The sequence below is a fragment of the Protopterus annectens genome, chromosome 10.part0 (assembly GCF_019279795.1).
Source record: "Protopterus annectens isolate FY-2018-M chromosome 10.part0, PAN1.0, whole genome shotgun sequence".
Classification (NCBI taxonomy): domain Eukaryota; kingdom Metazoa; phylum Chordata; order Ceratodontiformes; family Protopteridae; genus Protopterus; species Protopterus annectens.
The window spans coordinates 147,321,467-147,335,431 of record NC_056744.1 but is presented as its reverse complement, the minus strand read 5'-3'; the positions used below and the strand labels follow the sequence as shown (position 1 = coordinate 147,335,431).

The 13,965-nt window shown below is 41.1% G+C and overlaps 1 protein-coding gene across 1 annotated transcript in view; it reads right to left on the bottom strand.

Moving 5' to 3' along the window:
• Window positions 1–13,965, bottom strand: part of AMZ2 (archaelysin family metallopeptidase 2) — an 821,206-nt gene that overhangs the window by 251,159 nt on the left and 556,082 nt on the right. The gene's annotated exons all lie outside the window — the stretch shown is intronic.

Here is a 13,965-nt window from a genome sequence, read left to right as displayed (position 1 = left end):
GTAGGGGCTCTCCTGAGTTTTTGGCCCCTCTGAGGAACCGCTTGAGCAGTGGATGAGAGAAGAGGGGTGGTTCTGTGTTGCAATGAGCTGAAATGGCTGAGGTGTGAATTTTGATGGAGGAAAAAGAAAGGCCCTTGTGAAGCATCTCAGTTAAGTATTGAAGAATCTGAGGTAAATTGGGCACTGCTGTGCCCATCCCTTGAGTTTGGTTCCAGGCACAGAATCTTTTCCATTTTTCAGCATAAGATTTTCTAGTACTAGGCCTCCTTGCCTCCAAAATGACATCCAACACTTGTTTGCTGAGGGATGGTAATGGAGAGATTAGTAAATTAGCCAGGCTGCCAGAGTCAGGGTTTGAAGCTTAGGGTGCAGAATCTGGCTCTCCTGCTGTGACAGCAGGGTAGGGGTCTGAGGCAAGTGCCATGGAGCCAGCAGTGACAAACTGCACAAGAGGGGGGTACCAGTGTTGGCATGGCCAATCTGGTGCAATCAATATCATCCTTGGTTTGTCCTGTTTCATCTTTAGTAGTACATTGGAGAGGAGAGGCAGAGGAGGAAATGCATAAACTGATAGATTTTTCCAGCTGAAGGACAGAGCATCCACTTTCCAAGCTTGTTTGTGGGGAGTCCTTGTGCAGAATTTGTCCAATTGGTAGTTCAGGGGGTGAGGCAAACAGGTATATATCTGGGCACCCCCATTTGTTTATCAACATGTTGAAAATCTTTGGTTCCAGTTTCCACTCGTGTGGGTCCATGAGATTTCTGCTTAGTTCGTCTGCCAGTGTATTTAGCTTTCCTGGCAGGAATTGAGCCTGTAGATGCACTTGGTAGCTCAAGGCTGTGTTCCACAGAGCCATGGCTAGTCTGCAGAGGGGGTAAGAATGGGTACCCTCCTGCTTGTTTATGTACCACATAACAGTGGTGTTGTCCGTCCTTACCATTAACTGCCCTGGAAGAATGTGGTCCTTGAAGGCAGTCAGAGCATTCTGTACAGCTAACATTTCTTTCTGATTGATATGCAGGTGCATTTGACTTGGGTTTCATTTGCCCTGAATGCACTTCCCTGCCAGGTGAGCCCCCCATGCATAGTCTGATGCGTCTGTTGTTAGGGTTTGGGCAGCAGGGGGTAGAGTGAATGGTAGCCCCTTGTTTTGGTGGCAGGCCTCTGCCCACCAAAGGAAATCTAGCTGTAAGCAAGGTATGACAGGGATCATTGGGATCAATTAGACCTCAGGAATTTGTTTAAAGTGTTCAGAATTGTAAAGTAATACTTACTTTTTTCTCTTGTCTTGGTGGGCTCTGCCCCACTCCGTTCACCCTCGCTAACGCTCGGGCTCTCTCCGCTCCCCTGCACTGCCCCCTATTCCCTTCCGCCCCCACTACCTCTACATTTATAGTAATCACAGCCACACCCACAGCTCACCCTCACATCACCTCCACCAATTACAGCTCCTCAAGTCATATCACATTATACCACACCAACTTGCTCCACACAAAATACTCCCAATCACCCTCATTCCCACTAGGCATTTTTTACATTACTAACACTACTTCCCCATCCACATATAGTGCAACCCTATAATTCCTATTCAGACCCCCCCCCCCACCTAGAACCAACTTAAACTTTATAAGCATGACTATCACACAAATAAGTCTAGTCTGTCTTCTCATAATTCTTAACAACACCACAAATTATCACTCTAGCAATATCCATAAACTTAGTAGCACAACACTACATTATGCACTCTCATATACAGACACCACACATTATAATAATATCTGCCCACAATTATTCAAGAACTACATAACGGACCAATTCAGAACTAAACACATATGCTCTCATTCCTACTCCAAAAAAACACAATACTTTCTCACACTCCTCACCAAACTCCAACATCTGTATAACCATTTTAATTCCAGGCTCACTATAAGTGGGGATTATCCACCCCAACCCAGGCCCAAATCCATCCTGTCCAACACAAACTGCTCCAACACAAATGTCAGAACATAACACCCCCACTTTCTTCATCCCTGGGCAAATCAACAACAGCAGCAAAACCAACCATCTTTTAACGCTAAATATTAATATTAGAAGTATCAAAAATACCTGAACTCCAGGCCACAATAGCACACTACTCCCCAGACATAGTTGCTTTAACAGAAACCTGGCTAAATAAAAACATAGCTAACTCATGTTCTCCCTACCAGCTACAATATCATTAGACAAGACAGACCTCTTCGTAAAGGGGGTGGAACTGCCTTACTGTACAAGTCCAACTTAACTGTCCGTCAATTACCAAACTCCTACCCCTCCCCCAATAATTGGGACATACTTATCTCACAATTTCAACTTCACCCTAAAAAGGTCATCACCACAATTGTGATCTATATACCACCTGTTAATACACTTGCTAGCCTTGAAGACTTCATATCCTGGTGTTCTTCCACATACTCACAAGAAACCCTTATTCTGGGCGATTTCAATCTAGATTGGTTCACCTTTATATAAGAACCACCAAGTAATCTAGTAAATCATGGCTACCAGCAGCTAGTCCAAATTCCAAATAGATGTGATAAAAAATCTAAAAGGGAATCCATCCCTGACTGGGTCCTAACTAACAACCCCACATTGTACTCTCACACAGGCAGTCTCCCAGACACCTTAAGTGACCACAACATAATATACTTTATACGTAGTAGAGCAAGGATATGCAAAACCACTAACTATATATCCACTAGAAACACAAAAAAAAATTCTCTCCTGAGGTCCTCAACACTTTACTCTGTAACTGTGACTGGACCCCCCTAAAAACTCTCCCACTTGACCAGGCTGTAGCATATTTCAACAAAACATTTCTACAACACCTAGACACTATCGCTCCATTGCGAAAAATCAAGGTTAGAACCTCTACAAACCCCTGGCTCAGTAAAGAAACCAAACAAATCCTCAAGTCTAGAGACACTGCTTGGGTTTACCATCAAACAAACAAAGAAGCACAAAGCATAACTAAGTACCAAGAACTGCGCAACCGTGCAAAAAAAATGCATTAGGCTGGACAGAAAATCCTAATACACAACATTACAAACTAAATACCAACACAACCCCCCCAAAATTTTGGAAAAATGTAAACCAGCTACTAAAATCCACCCAAAAGGCTACCCCCAAACCAACCACCGCTGACACTAAAGTTCCCATCGAAACACAATTCAACTCCCACTTTGTGAACTCAATTCTATCCTTAGTATCACAGGACAGTTCCTTCCTCACTATCCCCCCAACACAAATAACACTAATACAAGCTTTACCCTCTAAACAGTTTCCACCACTTCAATCAAAGGCATGCTCTCCAAACTAAAAACCTCCAACAGCAGCCAACCTACTCTCCAGCTATTTATTGAAACTCACAGCAGATGCTATTGCTATCCCAGTCTCCACTCTCATAAACAGATCAATTGTTGAAAACTATGTGCCCAAACTCTGGAAAATATCCTGTGTTACACCCATACATAAAGGTGGGACCTCCACTGAACAAAATCCTAGAAAAATGCATCCATACCCAGATGCTAAACTATCTCCTAGACATCAACATCCTGTCACCTACTCAGCATGGTTTCAGACCTGCCCATAGTACCACTACAGGCCTCCTCTGCTTCACAGACACAGTAAACAGTCTCAAAAATGAAGGCCTACAGGTGTCAACTTTTTTTTTGGATATGTCCAAAGCATTTGACACAGTCTCGCACCAAATAATGCTAAACAAACTAAACCAGTATCACCTATCAAATTCCACTCTAACCTGGTTCCAAAGCTACTTAACTGACAGGTACCAAGCTGTGAAATTGGAAAATTATCTCTCTCCTCAGCTGCCCATAACTATAGGAGTCCCACAGGGTTCTATCTTAGGACCACTACTATTCACAGTCTTACCTCCACACAGCAGGCATCTATCATTCAGTATGCAGATGACACTACCTTAATCTGTGCTGCACAAAACATTCCCACCCTCCTGCAAACAACTTAACTAGCATTCTCTGACGTTGAAAACTACCTTACCAAAGCCCAACTTATTCTCAATCCAAAGAAAACTCAGCTTATGATTATAACCAGTTCTAATAAAAACACTAACAGTCAATTCACTATCTACTCCACAAATGCTACTCCAATCGCTCCAGTGGCACAGGCTAAGCTATTGGGAATAACCATAGACTCCCACCTAAAATTTGATAGTCATCTCAACCTAACTATTAAAAAAGTAAATGCCAAACTGGGATCACTCTACCGTATCAAACCATTTCTTACCAACAACACAAGATCAGCCATTGCTCGCTCCCAACTTCTATCCACCCTACTCTATGCATCTCCCATTCTGACTAATCTCAACAAAACTGAACTAAGCAAAATGGAAGCCTGCTATAACAGAATTGCCATCTTTGCTGCAAATTGCTCATATAGAACTCATCACTGTACTGCTTTGACAGCTCTACTGGCTTGAACTGCCCAACCTCCTAACCTACAATTAGCTCTGCCTCTGTCATTCTGTCTATTACCTCCCCAATAAGTGTCCTGCCCTCAAAAACCTAGTACATCACCACTTAGCCAAAAGGCCTCTTAGATCATCAAGCAAACTACTACTAGAAGTCACCAACAGTTACAATAGCTTTGGAGATGCACTATATAGTAGTTCAGTGGCTAAAAAATGGAACCCTGTCCCTACTAGCATTCAAAATACATCATCCGAAGCCTCCTTTAAAGACTTCATCAGGCAACATCTCAAGCAAAGCTGGCAGTGCCATGATTGCTCCCCAGGCTAGCGAAAGCAGATAACGTATACATACTAAATCTAGAGCACTTGATAATAGTTTTCAATCTTACTCACAAACACTGGCTAATCTACTATGTATGTACTGTACCTGTGTACTATGTATGTATTCTACCTATGTTCCAAATTTCAGCCGTACACCACAAATCTATTCATTACCTTTATTTTTAAATTAATATTTATTTGTTTGTTCTCTCCACTGTAACTACTGATGTGCCACATACCACTGTAAAAACATGTCTCTTGTAATTTGTGTGTATACTGATCATGTCTAAATAACTAAATGCGTCTGTAATTTTTTCTTTGTGGAGCTTTTCTCCCCGCGCCTCTACTGAAAAAGGGCCTTTTCGGCTCAGTCAGACACCCCCGGTTAACAAATGTAAAATAAAAATAAATAAAATTACTGCTTCTAGATCCTGATAATGTTGACACCATAGGCTTTTTAGATACCATTGTAGTTTCCTCATATGCAGTCTTGCATATGGAATTAGTAGAATGCACGAGGCCATGAACCCCAAGGCTTGCAGTATTTGCCTTGCAGATAGCAGGGTTTTTGTGGCCATTAGTTTGAAGTAAGTTATCAAATGAATTTCTTTCTCTGGCGTGAGGAAAGCCATCTGGGAAGTTGTGTTCAAGCTTGCTCCCAGGAATATGATTTGTTGACAGGGTACCAGGTGTGATTTCTTTTCGTTTATGGTGTACCCCAGACAAGTTAGCACCTTTTGTACAAATGCCAGATGATTCAAAAGTATGTCCTGGCTTTTTGTCTGAATGAGACAATCGTCCAGGTATAGGTATATTTGAATATTTCTTTGCCTGCAAAATGCAATGACTGGAGCTAGGCATTTTGTGAATATCTCGGGCGCAGTAGATAAGCCAAAGGGCAGTGCAGAGCACTGACAGTGCATGTAGCCTGCTTTGAAGCATAGGTATCTTCTGCAAGATTCCCTGATTGGGATGTGCAGGTAGGCTTCTTTTAAATCCAGTGTTGCCAACCAGGCATCTTTGCCTAGCATAGGAAGTAACTGGTGAAGAGTTAGCATCTTGAATTTTGGAATCACCAAAAAGGTGTTTAATATAGAAAGGTCCAGGATAGGACGCCAGGAATTGTCTTTTCTGAGTACCAGGAAAAGTCTTGAGTAGAAACCTTGTCCCTTTTCCTCTTCTGGTACAGTTTGAATAGCCTTTATGCTTAAGAGAGAGTACTTGCTTTTGAGCCTCTGCCCACTGATTTGGGGGTAGATCCAGCAATGTGTGGAAGTGAAATCTGTATCCTTGGGAAACTATATTCAAAACCTATTTGTCCTGGGTAATGAGTTCCCAGCTTTTTGCCTGCAGTGCAATCTTTCCCCCTAAAGGAGCAGCCAGTTGAGAAGTGCTTAGAAGTTTTAAGGTTAAGCCATTGAGACAGTTTACCATAGGGTGGAGTCTTACTACTCCCTGATTTGGAAGTGGGAGCCCCCCATTGTTTAGTCCTGTGCGTACCCTGGAACTGAAGCCTGGGTGTTCTGCTGGTTCTGGGTTTGGACTGAGAAGGCCTGGAAGAGGCAGGAAAAGACCAATTCTTAGAGGGCCAATGCCTACTAAATCTTGGAGGTTGTACTTGTAGGAAATCTTTAACAGTTTGCATAGATTTAGATTTTTCCTCCATCTTTTTAAGAACTTCTTCTGCTTTGTTGCCAAACAGGCGGTCCTGATTTAAGGGAGCATCCAGCAATTTAGCTTTAACATAATCTGGCAAAGATTGTTCCTTAAGCCAAGCATGCCTTCTAAGTACAGACCCAGTGACAGCAGTCCTGCAAGATGCCTCTAGTGAATCAAAACCACATTGTAAAGTATGCTTTCCAACCTGTTCAGCAGAATGCATTAAATCCTGTAAATCCTTATTTTCAGCACAGTCAGGAATCAACATCATTTTCTGTTTAAGCAATGCAATAATATGCTGCTGGATACTTTAACATATGAAAGTGACAGTTTAAGGCCCTAATGGCCAAGGCTGCAGAAGTGTATACCTTCTTACCCAATCTATCCAGCACCCTGGAGTCTCTATCAGAGGAGGTTGGATTTTTGGCAGTAGTAGCCTTGATGCCCTTGGGTCCCTGTGAAATTGTCTCAGGATCCGCAGTAGGATTTTTTAAAAAGGAACTTGTGAGAGTCAGGAACCCTGTAATATCTATCAGGTTTTCTGTGAGCAGGAGGTAAAGAATCAGGGGCCAAACTAGATTCCAAAAAGGCATCATCAACAATGTCTAGTACAGGGGGGATAGCTAAAGGCCTGTGCTGGGGCAGGAGTAAGAAATCCCTAAGCCTCTTTTTAGAATCAGAGTAATCCTGGCTTTCCCTGCGAAAGTGCTCCCTAAGAGTATGCAGGGTTTCACCAAAAGAGAAATCCTCTGGGGGGGGGGGGGGGGGGCAGAGGGAACAGAGTCTTCTGCATCAGAATCCTCATAGGTAGATAAGGGTAAATCCTATTCCTCACAGGAAACAGACATTTCAGAATCCAGGTCAGAAGTATCATAAGCAAATTCAGTCCTAGGTCTCTTAGAGGGGGAAGGTTGGCTTCCCCTGATTAAAGTAATAAGGTCTTCAGCCATTCTTATCATCTGTTTTTTAGCCATAGAGGCCTGACCATGCAGTCTAGGTGTCGGTTTTCTCGGCAAAGTTCAGGTTTTAGGCCTTGAAGAAGAAGATGGCGTCAGTTTAATATGCAAGTCAGTAGGCCAGAATACACCCATAGAAGCCGGTGCCTGCACAGCGGCTCCAGACCCATCCAAGGTAGAGACATCTGCAGGTTCCACAGTTGAAGCATCTCGCAGCATACATGACTCCAAATGGGTCTCAGTAGAGACCTGCGAATCTGAAATAGTATGTATCAGGGGCTGCGAAAGCGCCTGAGTACCGACGAACTAGCGACTGGCTTGGGAGAAGTGTCGTCGGCAGCTTTGGACCTAGGCGGCCTGTCTCTGTCTTTATCTTTGCGTTTTTTTGGAATGTCAGTAGTCGGATGGCTTACCGAAGATATATCTGGATAATTGAACCGAGTACCAAAATATTTAGAAGCGTAAATATACCAACGATGAATAGTTTGTTACATAAATAAGGCACAAAATCGACAGCAAGGTACGTCGTGGTCAGGGCCTAGGCAAGGAATACAGTACGAATTAAAATCTTTGTGAGGTATTTGCTTTCCACAAGAAATACAATTATTGACTTATACTGACATCGGTTTAGAGCAAGAAAAAGTTTCCACAACTGGGTACTTAGCTTTAGTTGAAGACTTTGGTTCTGAAACTCGAAAACGAAAATTTCAGGAGTTGGCCGACTGGCACTTGCGAACTGCTTCTGCTTCGGGCACTGCACGGCAAGAAAGACTGGGGTAATGACGTTGGCTGCATGCTTTATTCCCCTGACTACCTGACATCATGGAAGATGAGAAAGCAACTGACGCAGGACCCAAGACTTTGATAATCAGGCCGACTGAGGGCTACTGCAAGCAGATAACCCAAATGTGATGACTGCAACAGTAAAACAAGAAGAACATCTAAGCCAGTTATTAAAATCAATCATTTCACGTTTGTACTATAACATCATCCTTGATGAATGCTGCTCAGTGCAAGGAGTGAGGGATGTAGTGTGGGTATTCCTCATTTGTATGTAAGACATATGTCTAAAAGAAAGTTGTCTGAGATCATGAGACAATTGCTACACTGCCATAAGATGCCCAAATCTACCAAGCTGATCGCAGAGACAATAGGAAATTGTATACTCATGGCTGTCCAGTCCTTTAATATAGTGGGATGTTAAGGATTAAGGAATGGGTTTTAACTGGGGTTTCTTGGGGTAGTTCCTGGTGTTAAGGACAAAATGTTATAGTCCTAGGATATGGTAGTGCTATTCTATAAGCAAACTAATTTCTGAGGTTAAGGGCAAGATATTGTATAGTGCTATTAGATGCACAAGCTAGCTGGTCTAAGCTTAATTTCATGTAATGCCATGCTGTTTACCAGGTTTCAGACCTAATCCTAACTTTATAGGGAAATTTTACTGACTAGACATTTGCTACTATACAAGGTACTACTAACCACTGTTGCACAGGGAGCAGCTCCATGCAAACTCACCCGATTTATAGCACAGAAAAAGCTTGAAAACTAACTGTTATGCCCTCTAGCCAATAAACAACCACACTTTGAACTCCCTGGAGTGCTTCCCAACTCAAGAGAGACCAGGTAAACATCTTCTGCCACAAGATGGGTGATCCTGGAATTTCTTAATGCAAAAGCACAGCAGCAAAAGTAGCTCTCAAATACATATTAAACAACAATCAGCTACTGAACAACAAAGTCCCTGGCTAATTCACCACTGTGCAAGGAATCTGGAGGCAAACAGAAATGGAAAAAGCCAACAAACACAGAAATGATGAATTTTGACACAAAATTAAATAAATGCTTTAAACAACACTCAACAGTAGCTACTTCTGTATAGTGCAAGTAAAAAAAAAAAAAACAAAACAAACCAACAGACACAATGAAGTGGGGGGAATTCACATCCCCACTACTTAAATATACTAACTCTGAGATCGTACTACAGTGGAGGAAATGGCAAATTCCCGACAACGGCCAAGTGATTTTTTTTCCCTGGAAAAATAAAAATTGCTTTTGTGGCCGTTAAACATTTAGGTATTTCGGTGTACATGTGTCGACATACAGGCGTTCAATGAACAGCCCTGTCGACATGGTAATATAGACCCTACACAGTATGCCACATAAATATAACTTTAAAAATCTTTAAAAGCAGAGCCAAAAAGACTAAGCATAACTTATATGAACTAAATTTGTGTGCTAGCATAATGTTTAAGGTGTTTTCTCACAGACACAAAATACAGGGTTTGAGTATCAACTTTGAGAGAAATAGGCTAAGCTTAAAATGACCCACAAAGGCAGCAAACCTAGATCTTACCCATAAGACTAAAAATATGGCGGTTCTACTGGCCACAACAGCAGAAGAGGAAAACAAATAATTCTGACCGAAAATAGGAGCAGAATAGATCTGACTTGAATTTAGAAGCATAACTGTCAGTGTTTATCACTGATCCTGAAGATTTTAATAAAAAAACTCTTCTAAATATACAAAAAGTATATAAATGATCCAGGAACATCCTTTTGATGCAAACTTGTTTAGCAGCAAACAAGATTTGCAGAAGCTGAGAAGTCACAGTGCACTGAGGAAGAAAAGTAGGAGCTAAAACCTGGGAATGATTTTAGGTTCCTAGCTGACTAGTGCCTATGGCAACCATTTCTTAAGGTTCAGCTGAATGGCACAGATGTAAGATCAGTGGTTTTGTAAGTATTCTGTGACAGCTGACAGTACTTTGAGACACAGAAAATACACACAACCAAATATATTAAGTATGAACACAGTAACCTATATGCACATATGTAGTAAGCAGCAGCTGTGAATGACAACACAAAAGCAATGTACATGACTAAAAGCTGTTGTCAAAAGACTGCAGGGTACTTACTTGGATACTTCCAGTTCTACAATGGTGACATCTGGATCATACTTTGTTACAAGTCATCTGTTATACAAAACATGTAGCAATCGCACTTGCTTTGCTCTCTACAAAGGTGTCATACATAGCTACATAAAGCCTCATCATTCAGTGCAGCAATTCTACTTTTGCATCTTTCTTTTCCCGAATGAAGAGGCCATCCATAATAACATCACACAATATTATTAATGAAATTATTTGATTCAGACTCTGCAGATGTATGACAAAATTGTAACTATATAATGACTTTTTGGAAGTATTTATATTCCAAAAATTAGTTCCAGTTTGGTTAGACAGTACTGGGACCTACCTCATTTCCATAAGCAGGGATCATTTATAGGATCAAAGGAACTACAAGGTAATTGAGTCACAAGACTACCTATGCCTTGCCAATATACACCCTCATGATGTACACCCCTTCTCAACAAGAACAAAGCAGATCAGTCAGAGTAAATTTATGGGTGCCATGCAATCATCCAGGTTTAATACAAAGGATGCTTGGGTGCCACTTTGTTTAACTTGAACGGGAAGTTTTGTTCTAGATGTGGGGTATGTGTTGGATAATAAACGTATCTCTCCAGCATGTTTAGTTTATGTGCTGGTGAAGATTTAAATCCCTAGTTCTAGTATTAGTGGAGATATTTGACATACAAAGATACAGAAGATCAAGGGAGATGGGGTCTCTAATAGTACAGAACAGAAGGCATGGCGTTAAACTTCTAGGATCCTACATCAAGTTGTAGGCTGGAGGGTCTCTAGCACAAAATCTACCACCATAACAATTTAGTTACAATTTGTTTTTCTTTTTACTTTGTTAACCGGGTAAGTAAACTGGTTGTTAGACCCACTTAAGCCACTATCCAACCCACATACATCACAAGCAAAAGCAGGCAAAGGTATATGAGGCAAATGCAGAAGAGATGAAGTTATGTTAACAAATGACTGGGTACAATGTATGTATATGCTTACTTCACTAAATAATACACAGGCAAATTATATGCACGTGTACATATAAAAAAATCAAAAAGAATTAAAATTCCCATCAAGTGTGTTATACAATATAATCATATGCCATCATCTTCAGTATCATATACACAATTACCACTGCCCATTCATCCTCCCAACCCAACACCACCACCATCCCACTTCTAAAATATTTAACTTTTCTTTCCTACTAACCAATCCAAGAACTAACTTTTAAAAGATTACCTTATGTGAAAGTCCTTTTTCTTCAAAACCAGTGACCCCAACACATTGAAACGGAGACTGACCTGTGTACTAATATGCATTTTTCAAAACAAGCAGAGATGCACCTGAATGGTTTCAAGGATTAACTGAACAAAAGAGTCCAAAAGGATTACAACAGTCAGAGATAACATCAGATTTACTGAAATCACAATGTCCATCTTCTCAGATGCTGACAATACAACCAGGTGTGTGTTAACATTTTAAAGGGGCAGAAATTGTACTAGTCTGAAGGATTTTTTTATCTTACCAGAAAACTGACTTTGCTACACAGCAGTGTTACAGAAGTTTCTCACTTTGAAAAAAAAAATGACCTCTTCTAGTCAGTGGGAGTCACTGGATTTACTATAAAGCAGTGCTGCAGAAGATCTTACTCTGACAAATTAAGCATTAAACTACAAAAGTATCAAAATAAGATAGCCTACTCAGGTTGGGGGCCTCAAGGAAGTGACCAAGGAATCACTGGTGCTTAAAACTAGACATTTCCATAATGATAAACATACAAGATCCCCACCTGAGCAGTGTCTCCCCTCCTCTAATCCAGACAAGTAGCTCACTAATGCACACCCTACGCATATGACCTGCACAGGCAAGTTCCACAGTATTCTCTACCCTGATAAAGCCAGCTTCAGACTAGCCAAATGCTATGATCTGTACATGACCACTGGTTGGTAAATAAAATCCCAGCACTGGTGCACATTAAAAGTTTAAATTATAAAGAATTAAGCAATCACTCTGCAGAATAAGCAAAACGGAAAATTCTAGTTCTCGTTTATATGTCACTTAACAGATGAAAATGAGCAAGTTGCATAACCTGCGTCATAAATGCTTAAAAAGCATTTCCACTTAGATGCAGATGTGACAAAAATAATCTGTGCAGATCCAGTTTAACCACAAAGTAACTGCCTGACTGACAAGTCACATGTGCAAAAGAATGCAGTGCGTCAGCATTACAGCAAGTAAACAGAGTGCCATTAGAAAAGCAAACCCCCAGGCAAATTCAAGTTTGACTCACAGATAACTATTTTTTCTGCACGGAGATCTAATGAGCGCATCAGTCTGTGAAAAATCATTAACTTTAGATGCTCCTCGTTTTTTTAACTAAACTCAAACTCAAGACATGCCTCAGAATATGAGAAATAAATACTAAATAATATGTTCACTTACTTTAAGTTGCTACAGTTTATCACACCCACAAAAACACAATTCTCATACGACAAATCTGAAATAAAGTGTTCATACCTCTGTCTCATGGCTCACTGTTGCAACTCATTTCAAAACCAAATAACTAACATGAATATGCTGAAGGGCTCCTATGTGGCACAAAGGGATAAAGCCCTAAATGACACCCAGATAATATAGGTTTATTAGCAACCCAGGTGGTGAAAAGAGATGACATGGAAGGGTAGGAGTGAGTGGCTGGCATTGGTTTGCCTATCTGGGGGGGGGGGGGTGAAAGGTAGTCTAGCATACTTTACTGCCAGTACTTAGTGGAAAGAGAGGTGAATAGCTTGCGCCACTATGGACTAAAGATGTGTGTGGCTCCTAGAAAGCCACATTTGTCACTCAATCTCCAAATACAGGCTTGTGTAACGGTGTGCATGCACAAGGAGTGATAGCAGGGTCGTCACATTTTGTGGGTGTGTGTGTCAGCTGCTGAGGGAGGGGTCAGACGCATATATGGAAAAAAGTCTCTGAAGGTTGCTTGTGTGTTGGTTTACCTTCCGCGTTACTAACTCTTGCTGTTGTGAATGGGGGGGGGGGGGGGGGTGTTATCAAGTAATGAGAGAAGAGGCTGATGGTTGCCACGTATGGAGTGACAGAATACACTGAAGAATTGAAGTGCAAATAAATCATAGCATTTAAAAAAATACAAACAATGCAACTAAACTACAAAACTTTTTGTGGGTCAGAACTCCCAACTCTACCTAATCTCATATAGTCATCTCCAAGGTAGCTGAAACAGAGAAGGTTCTTTCGCAGCACAGCTCCAGAAAGCCAAAAGCACAAAAACTCCAAAGTAAAGAAATTCATCACAGTTTTCAAAAGCTAAAGAACAAAACTGTGGTTAACAGCCACCACAAAACTATACACCCACTGACTGAAACACAAAAATACTGACATTCAGACTTCTAGAGTCCTTCATTATCCTAATAGCAATTTTGCCAAAATATCTCCTACAATAAAATATACAGTTGTAAATTATAATTATGCAGAACTGGTCACAATGAAACTACTAATGAATGAATAAATCAGTGTTGCTCAAACACCCTACTTATAGGGCACATTTATACACATAACAGTTTGGAAACGTATCCCCACTTAAGGGATAACCACATCCCTTCCCTAGTT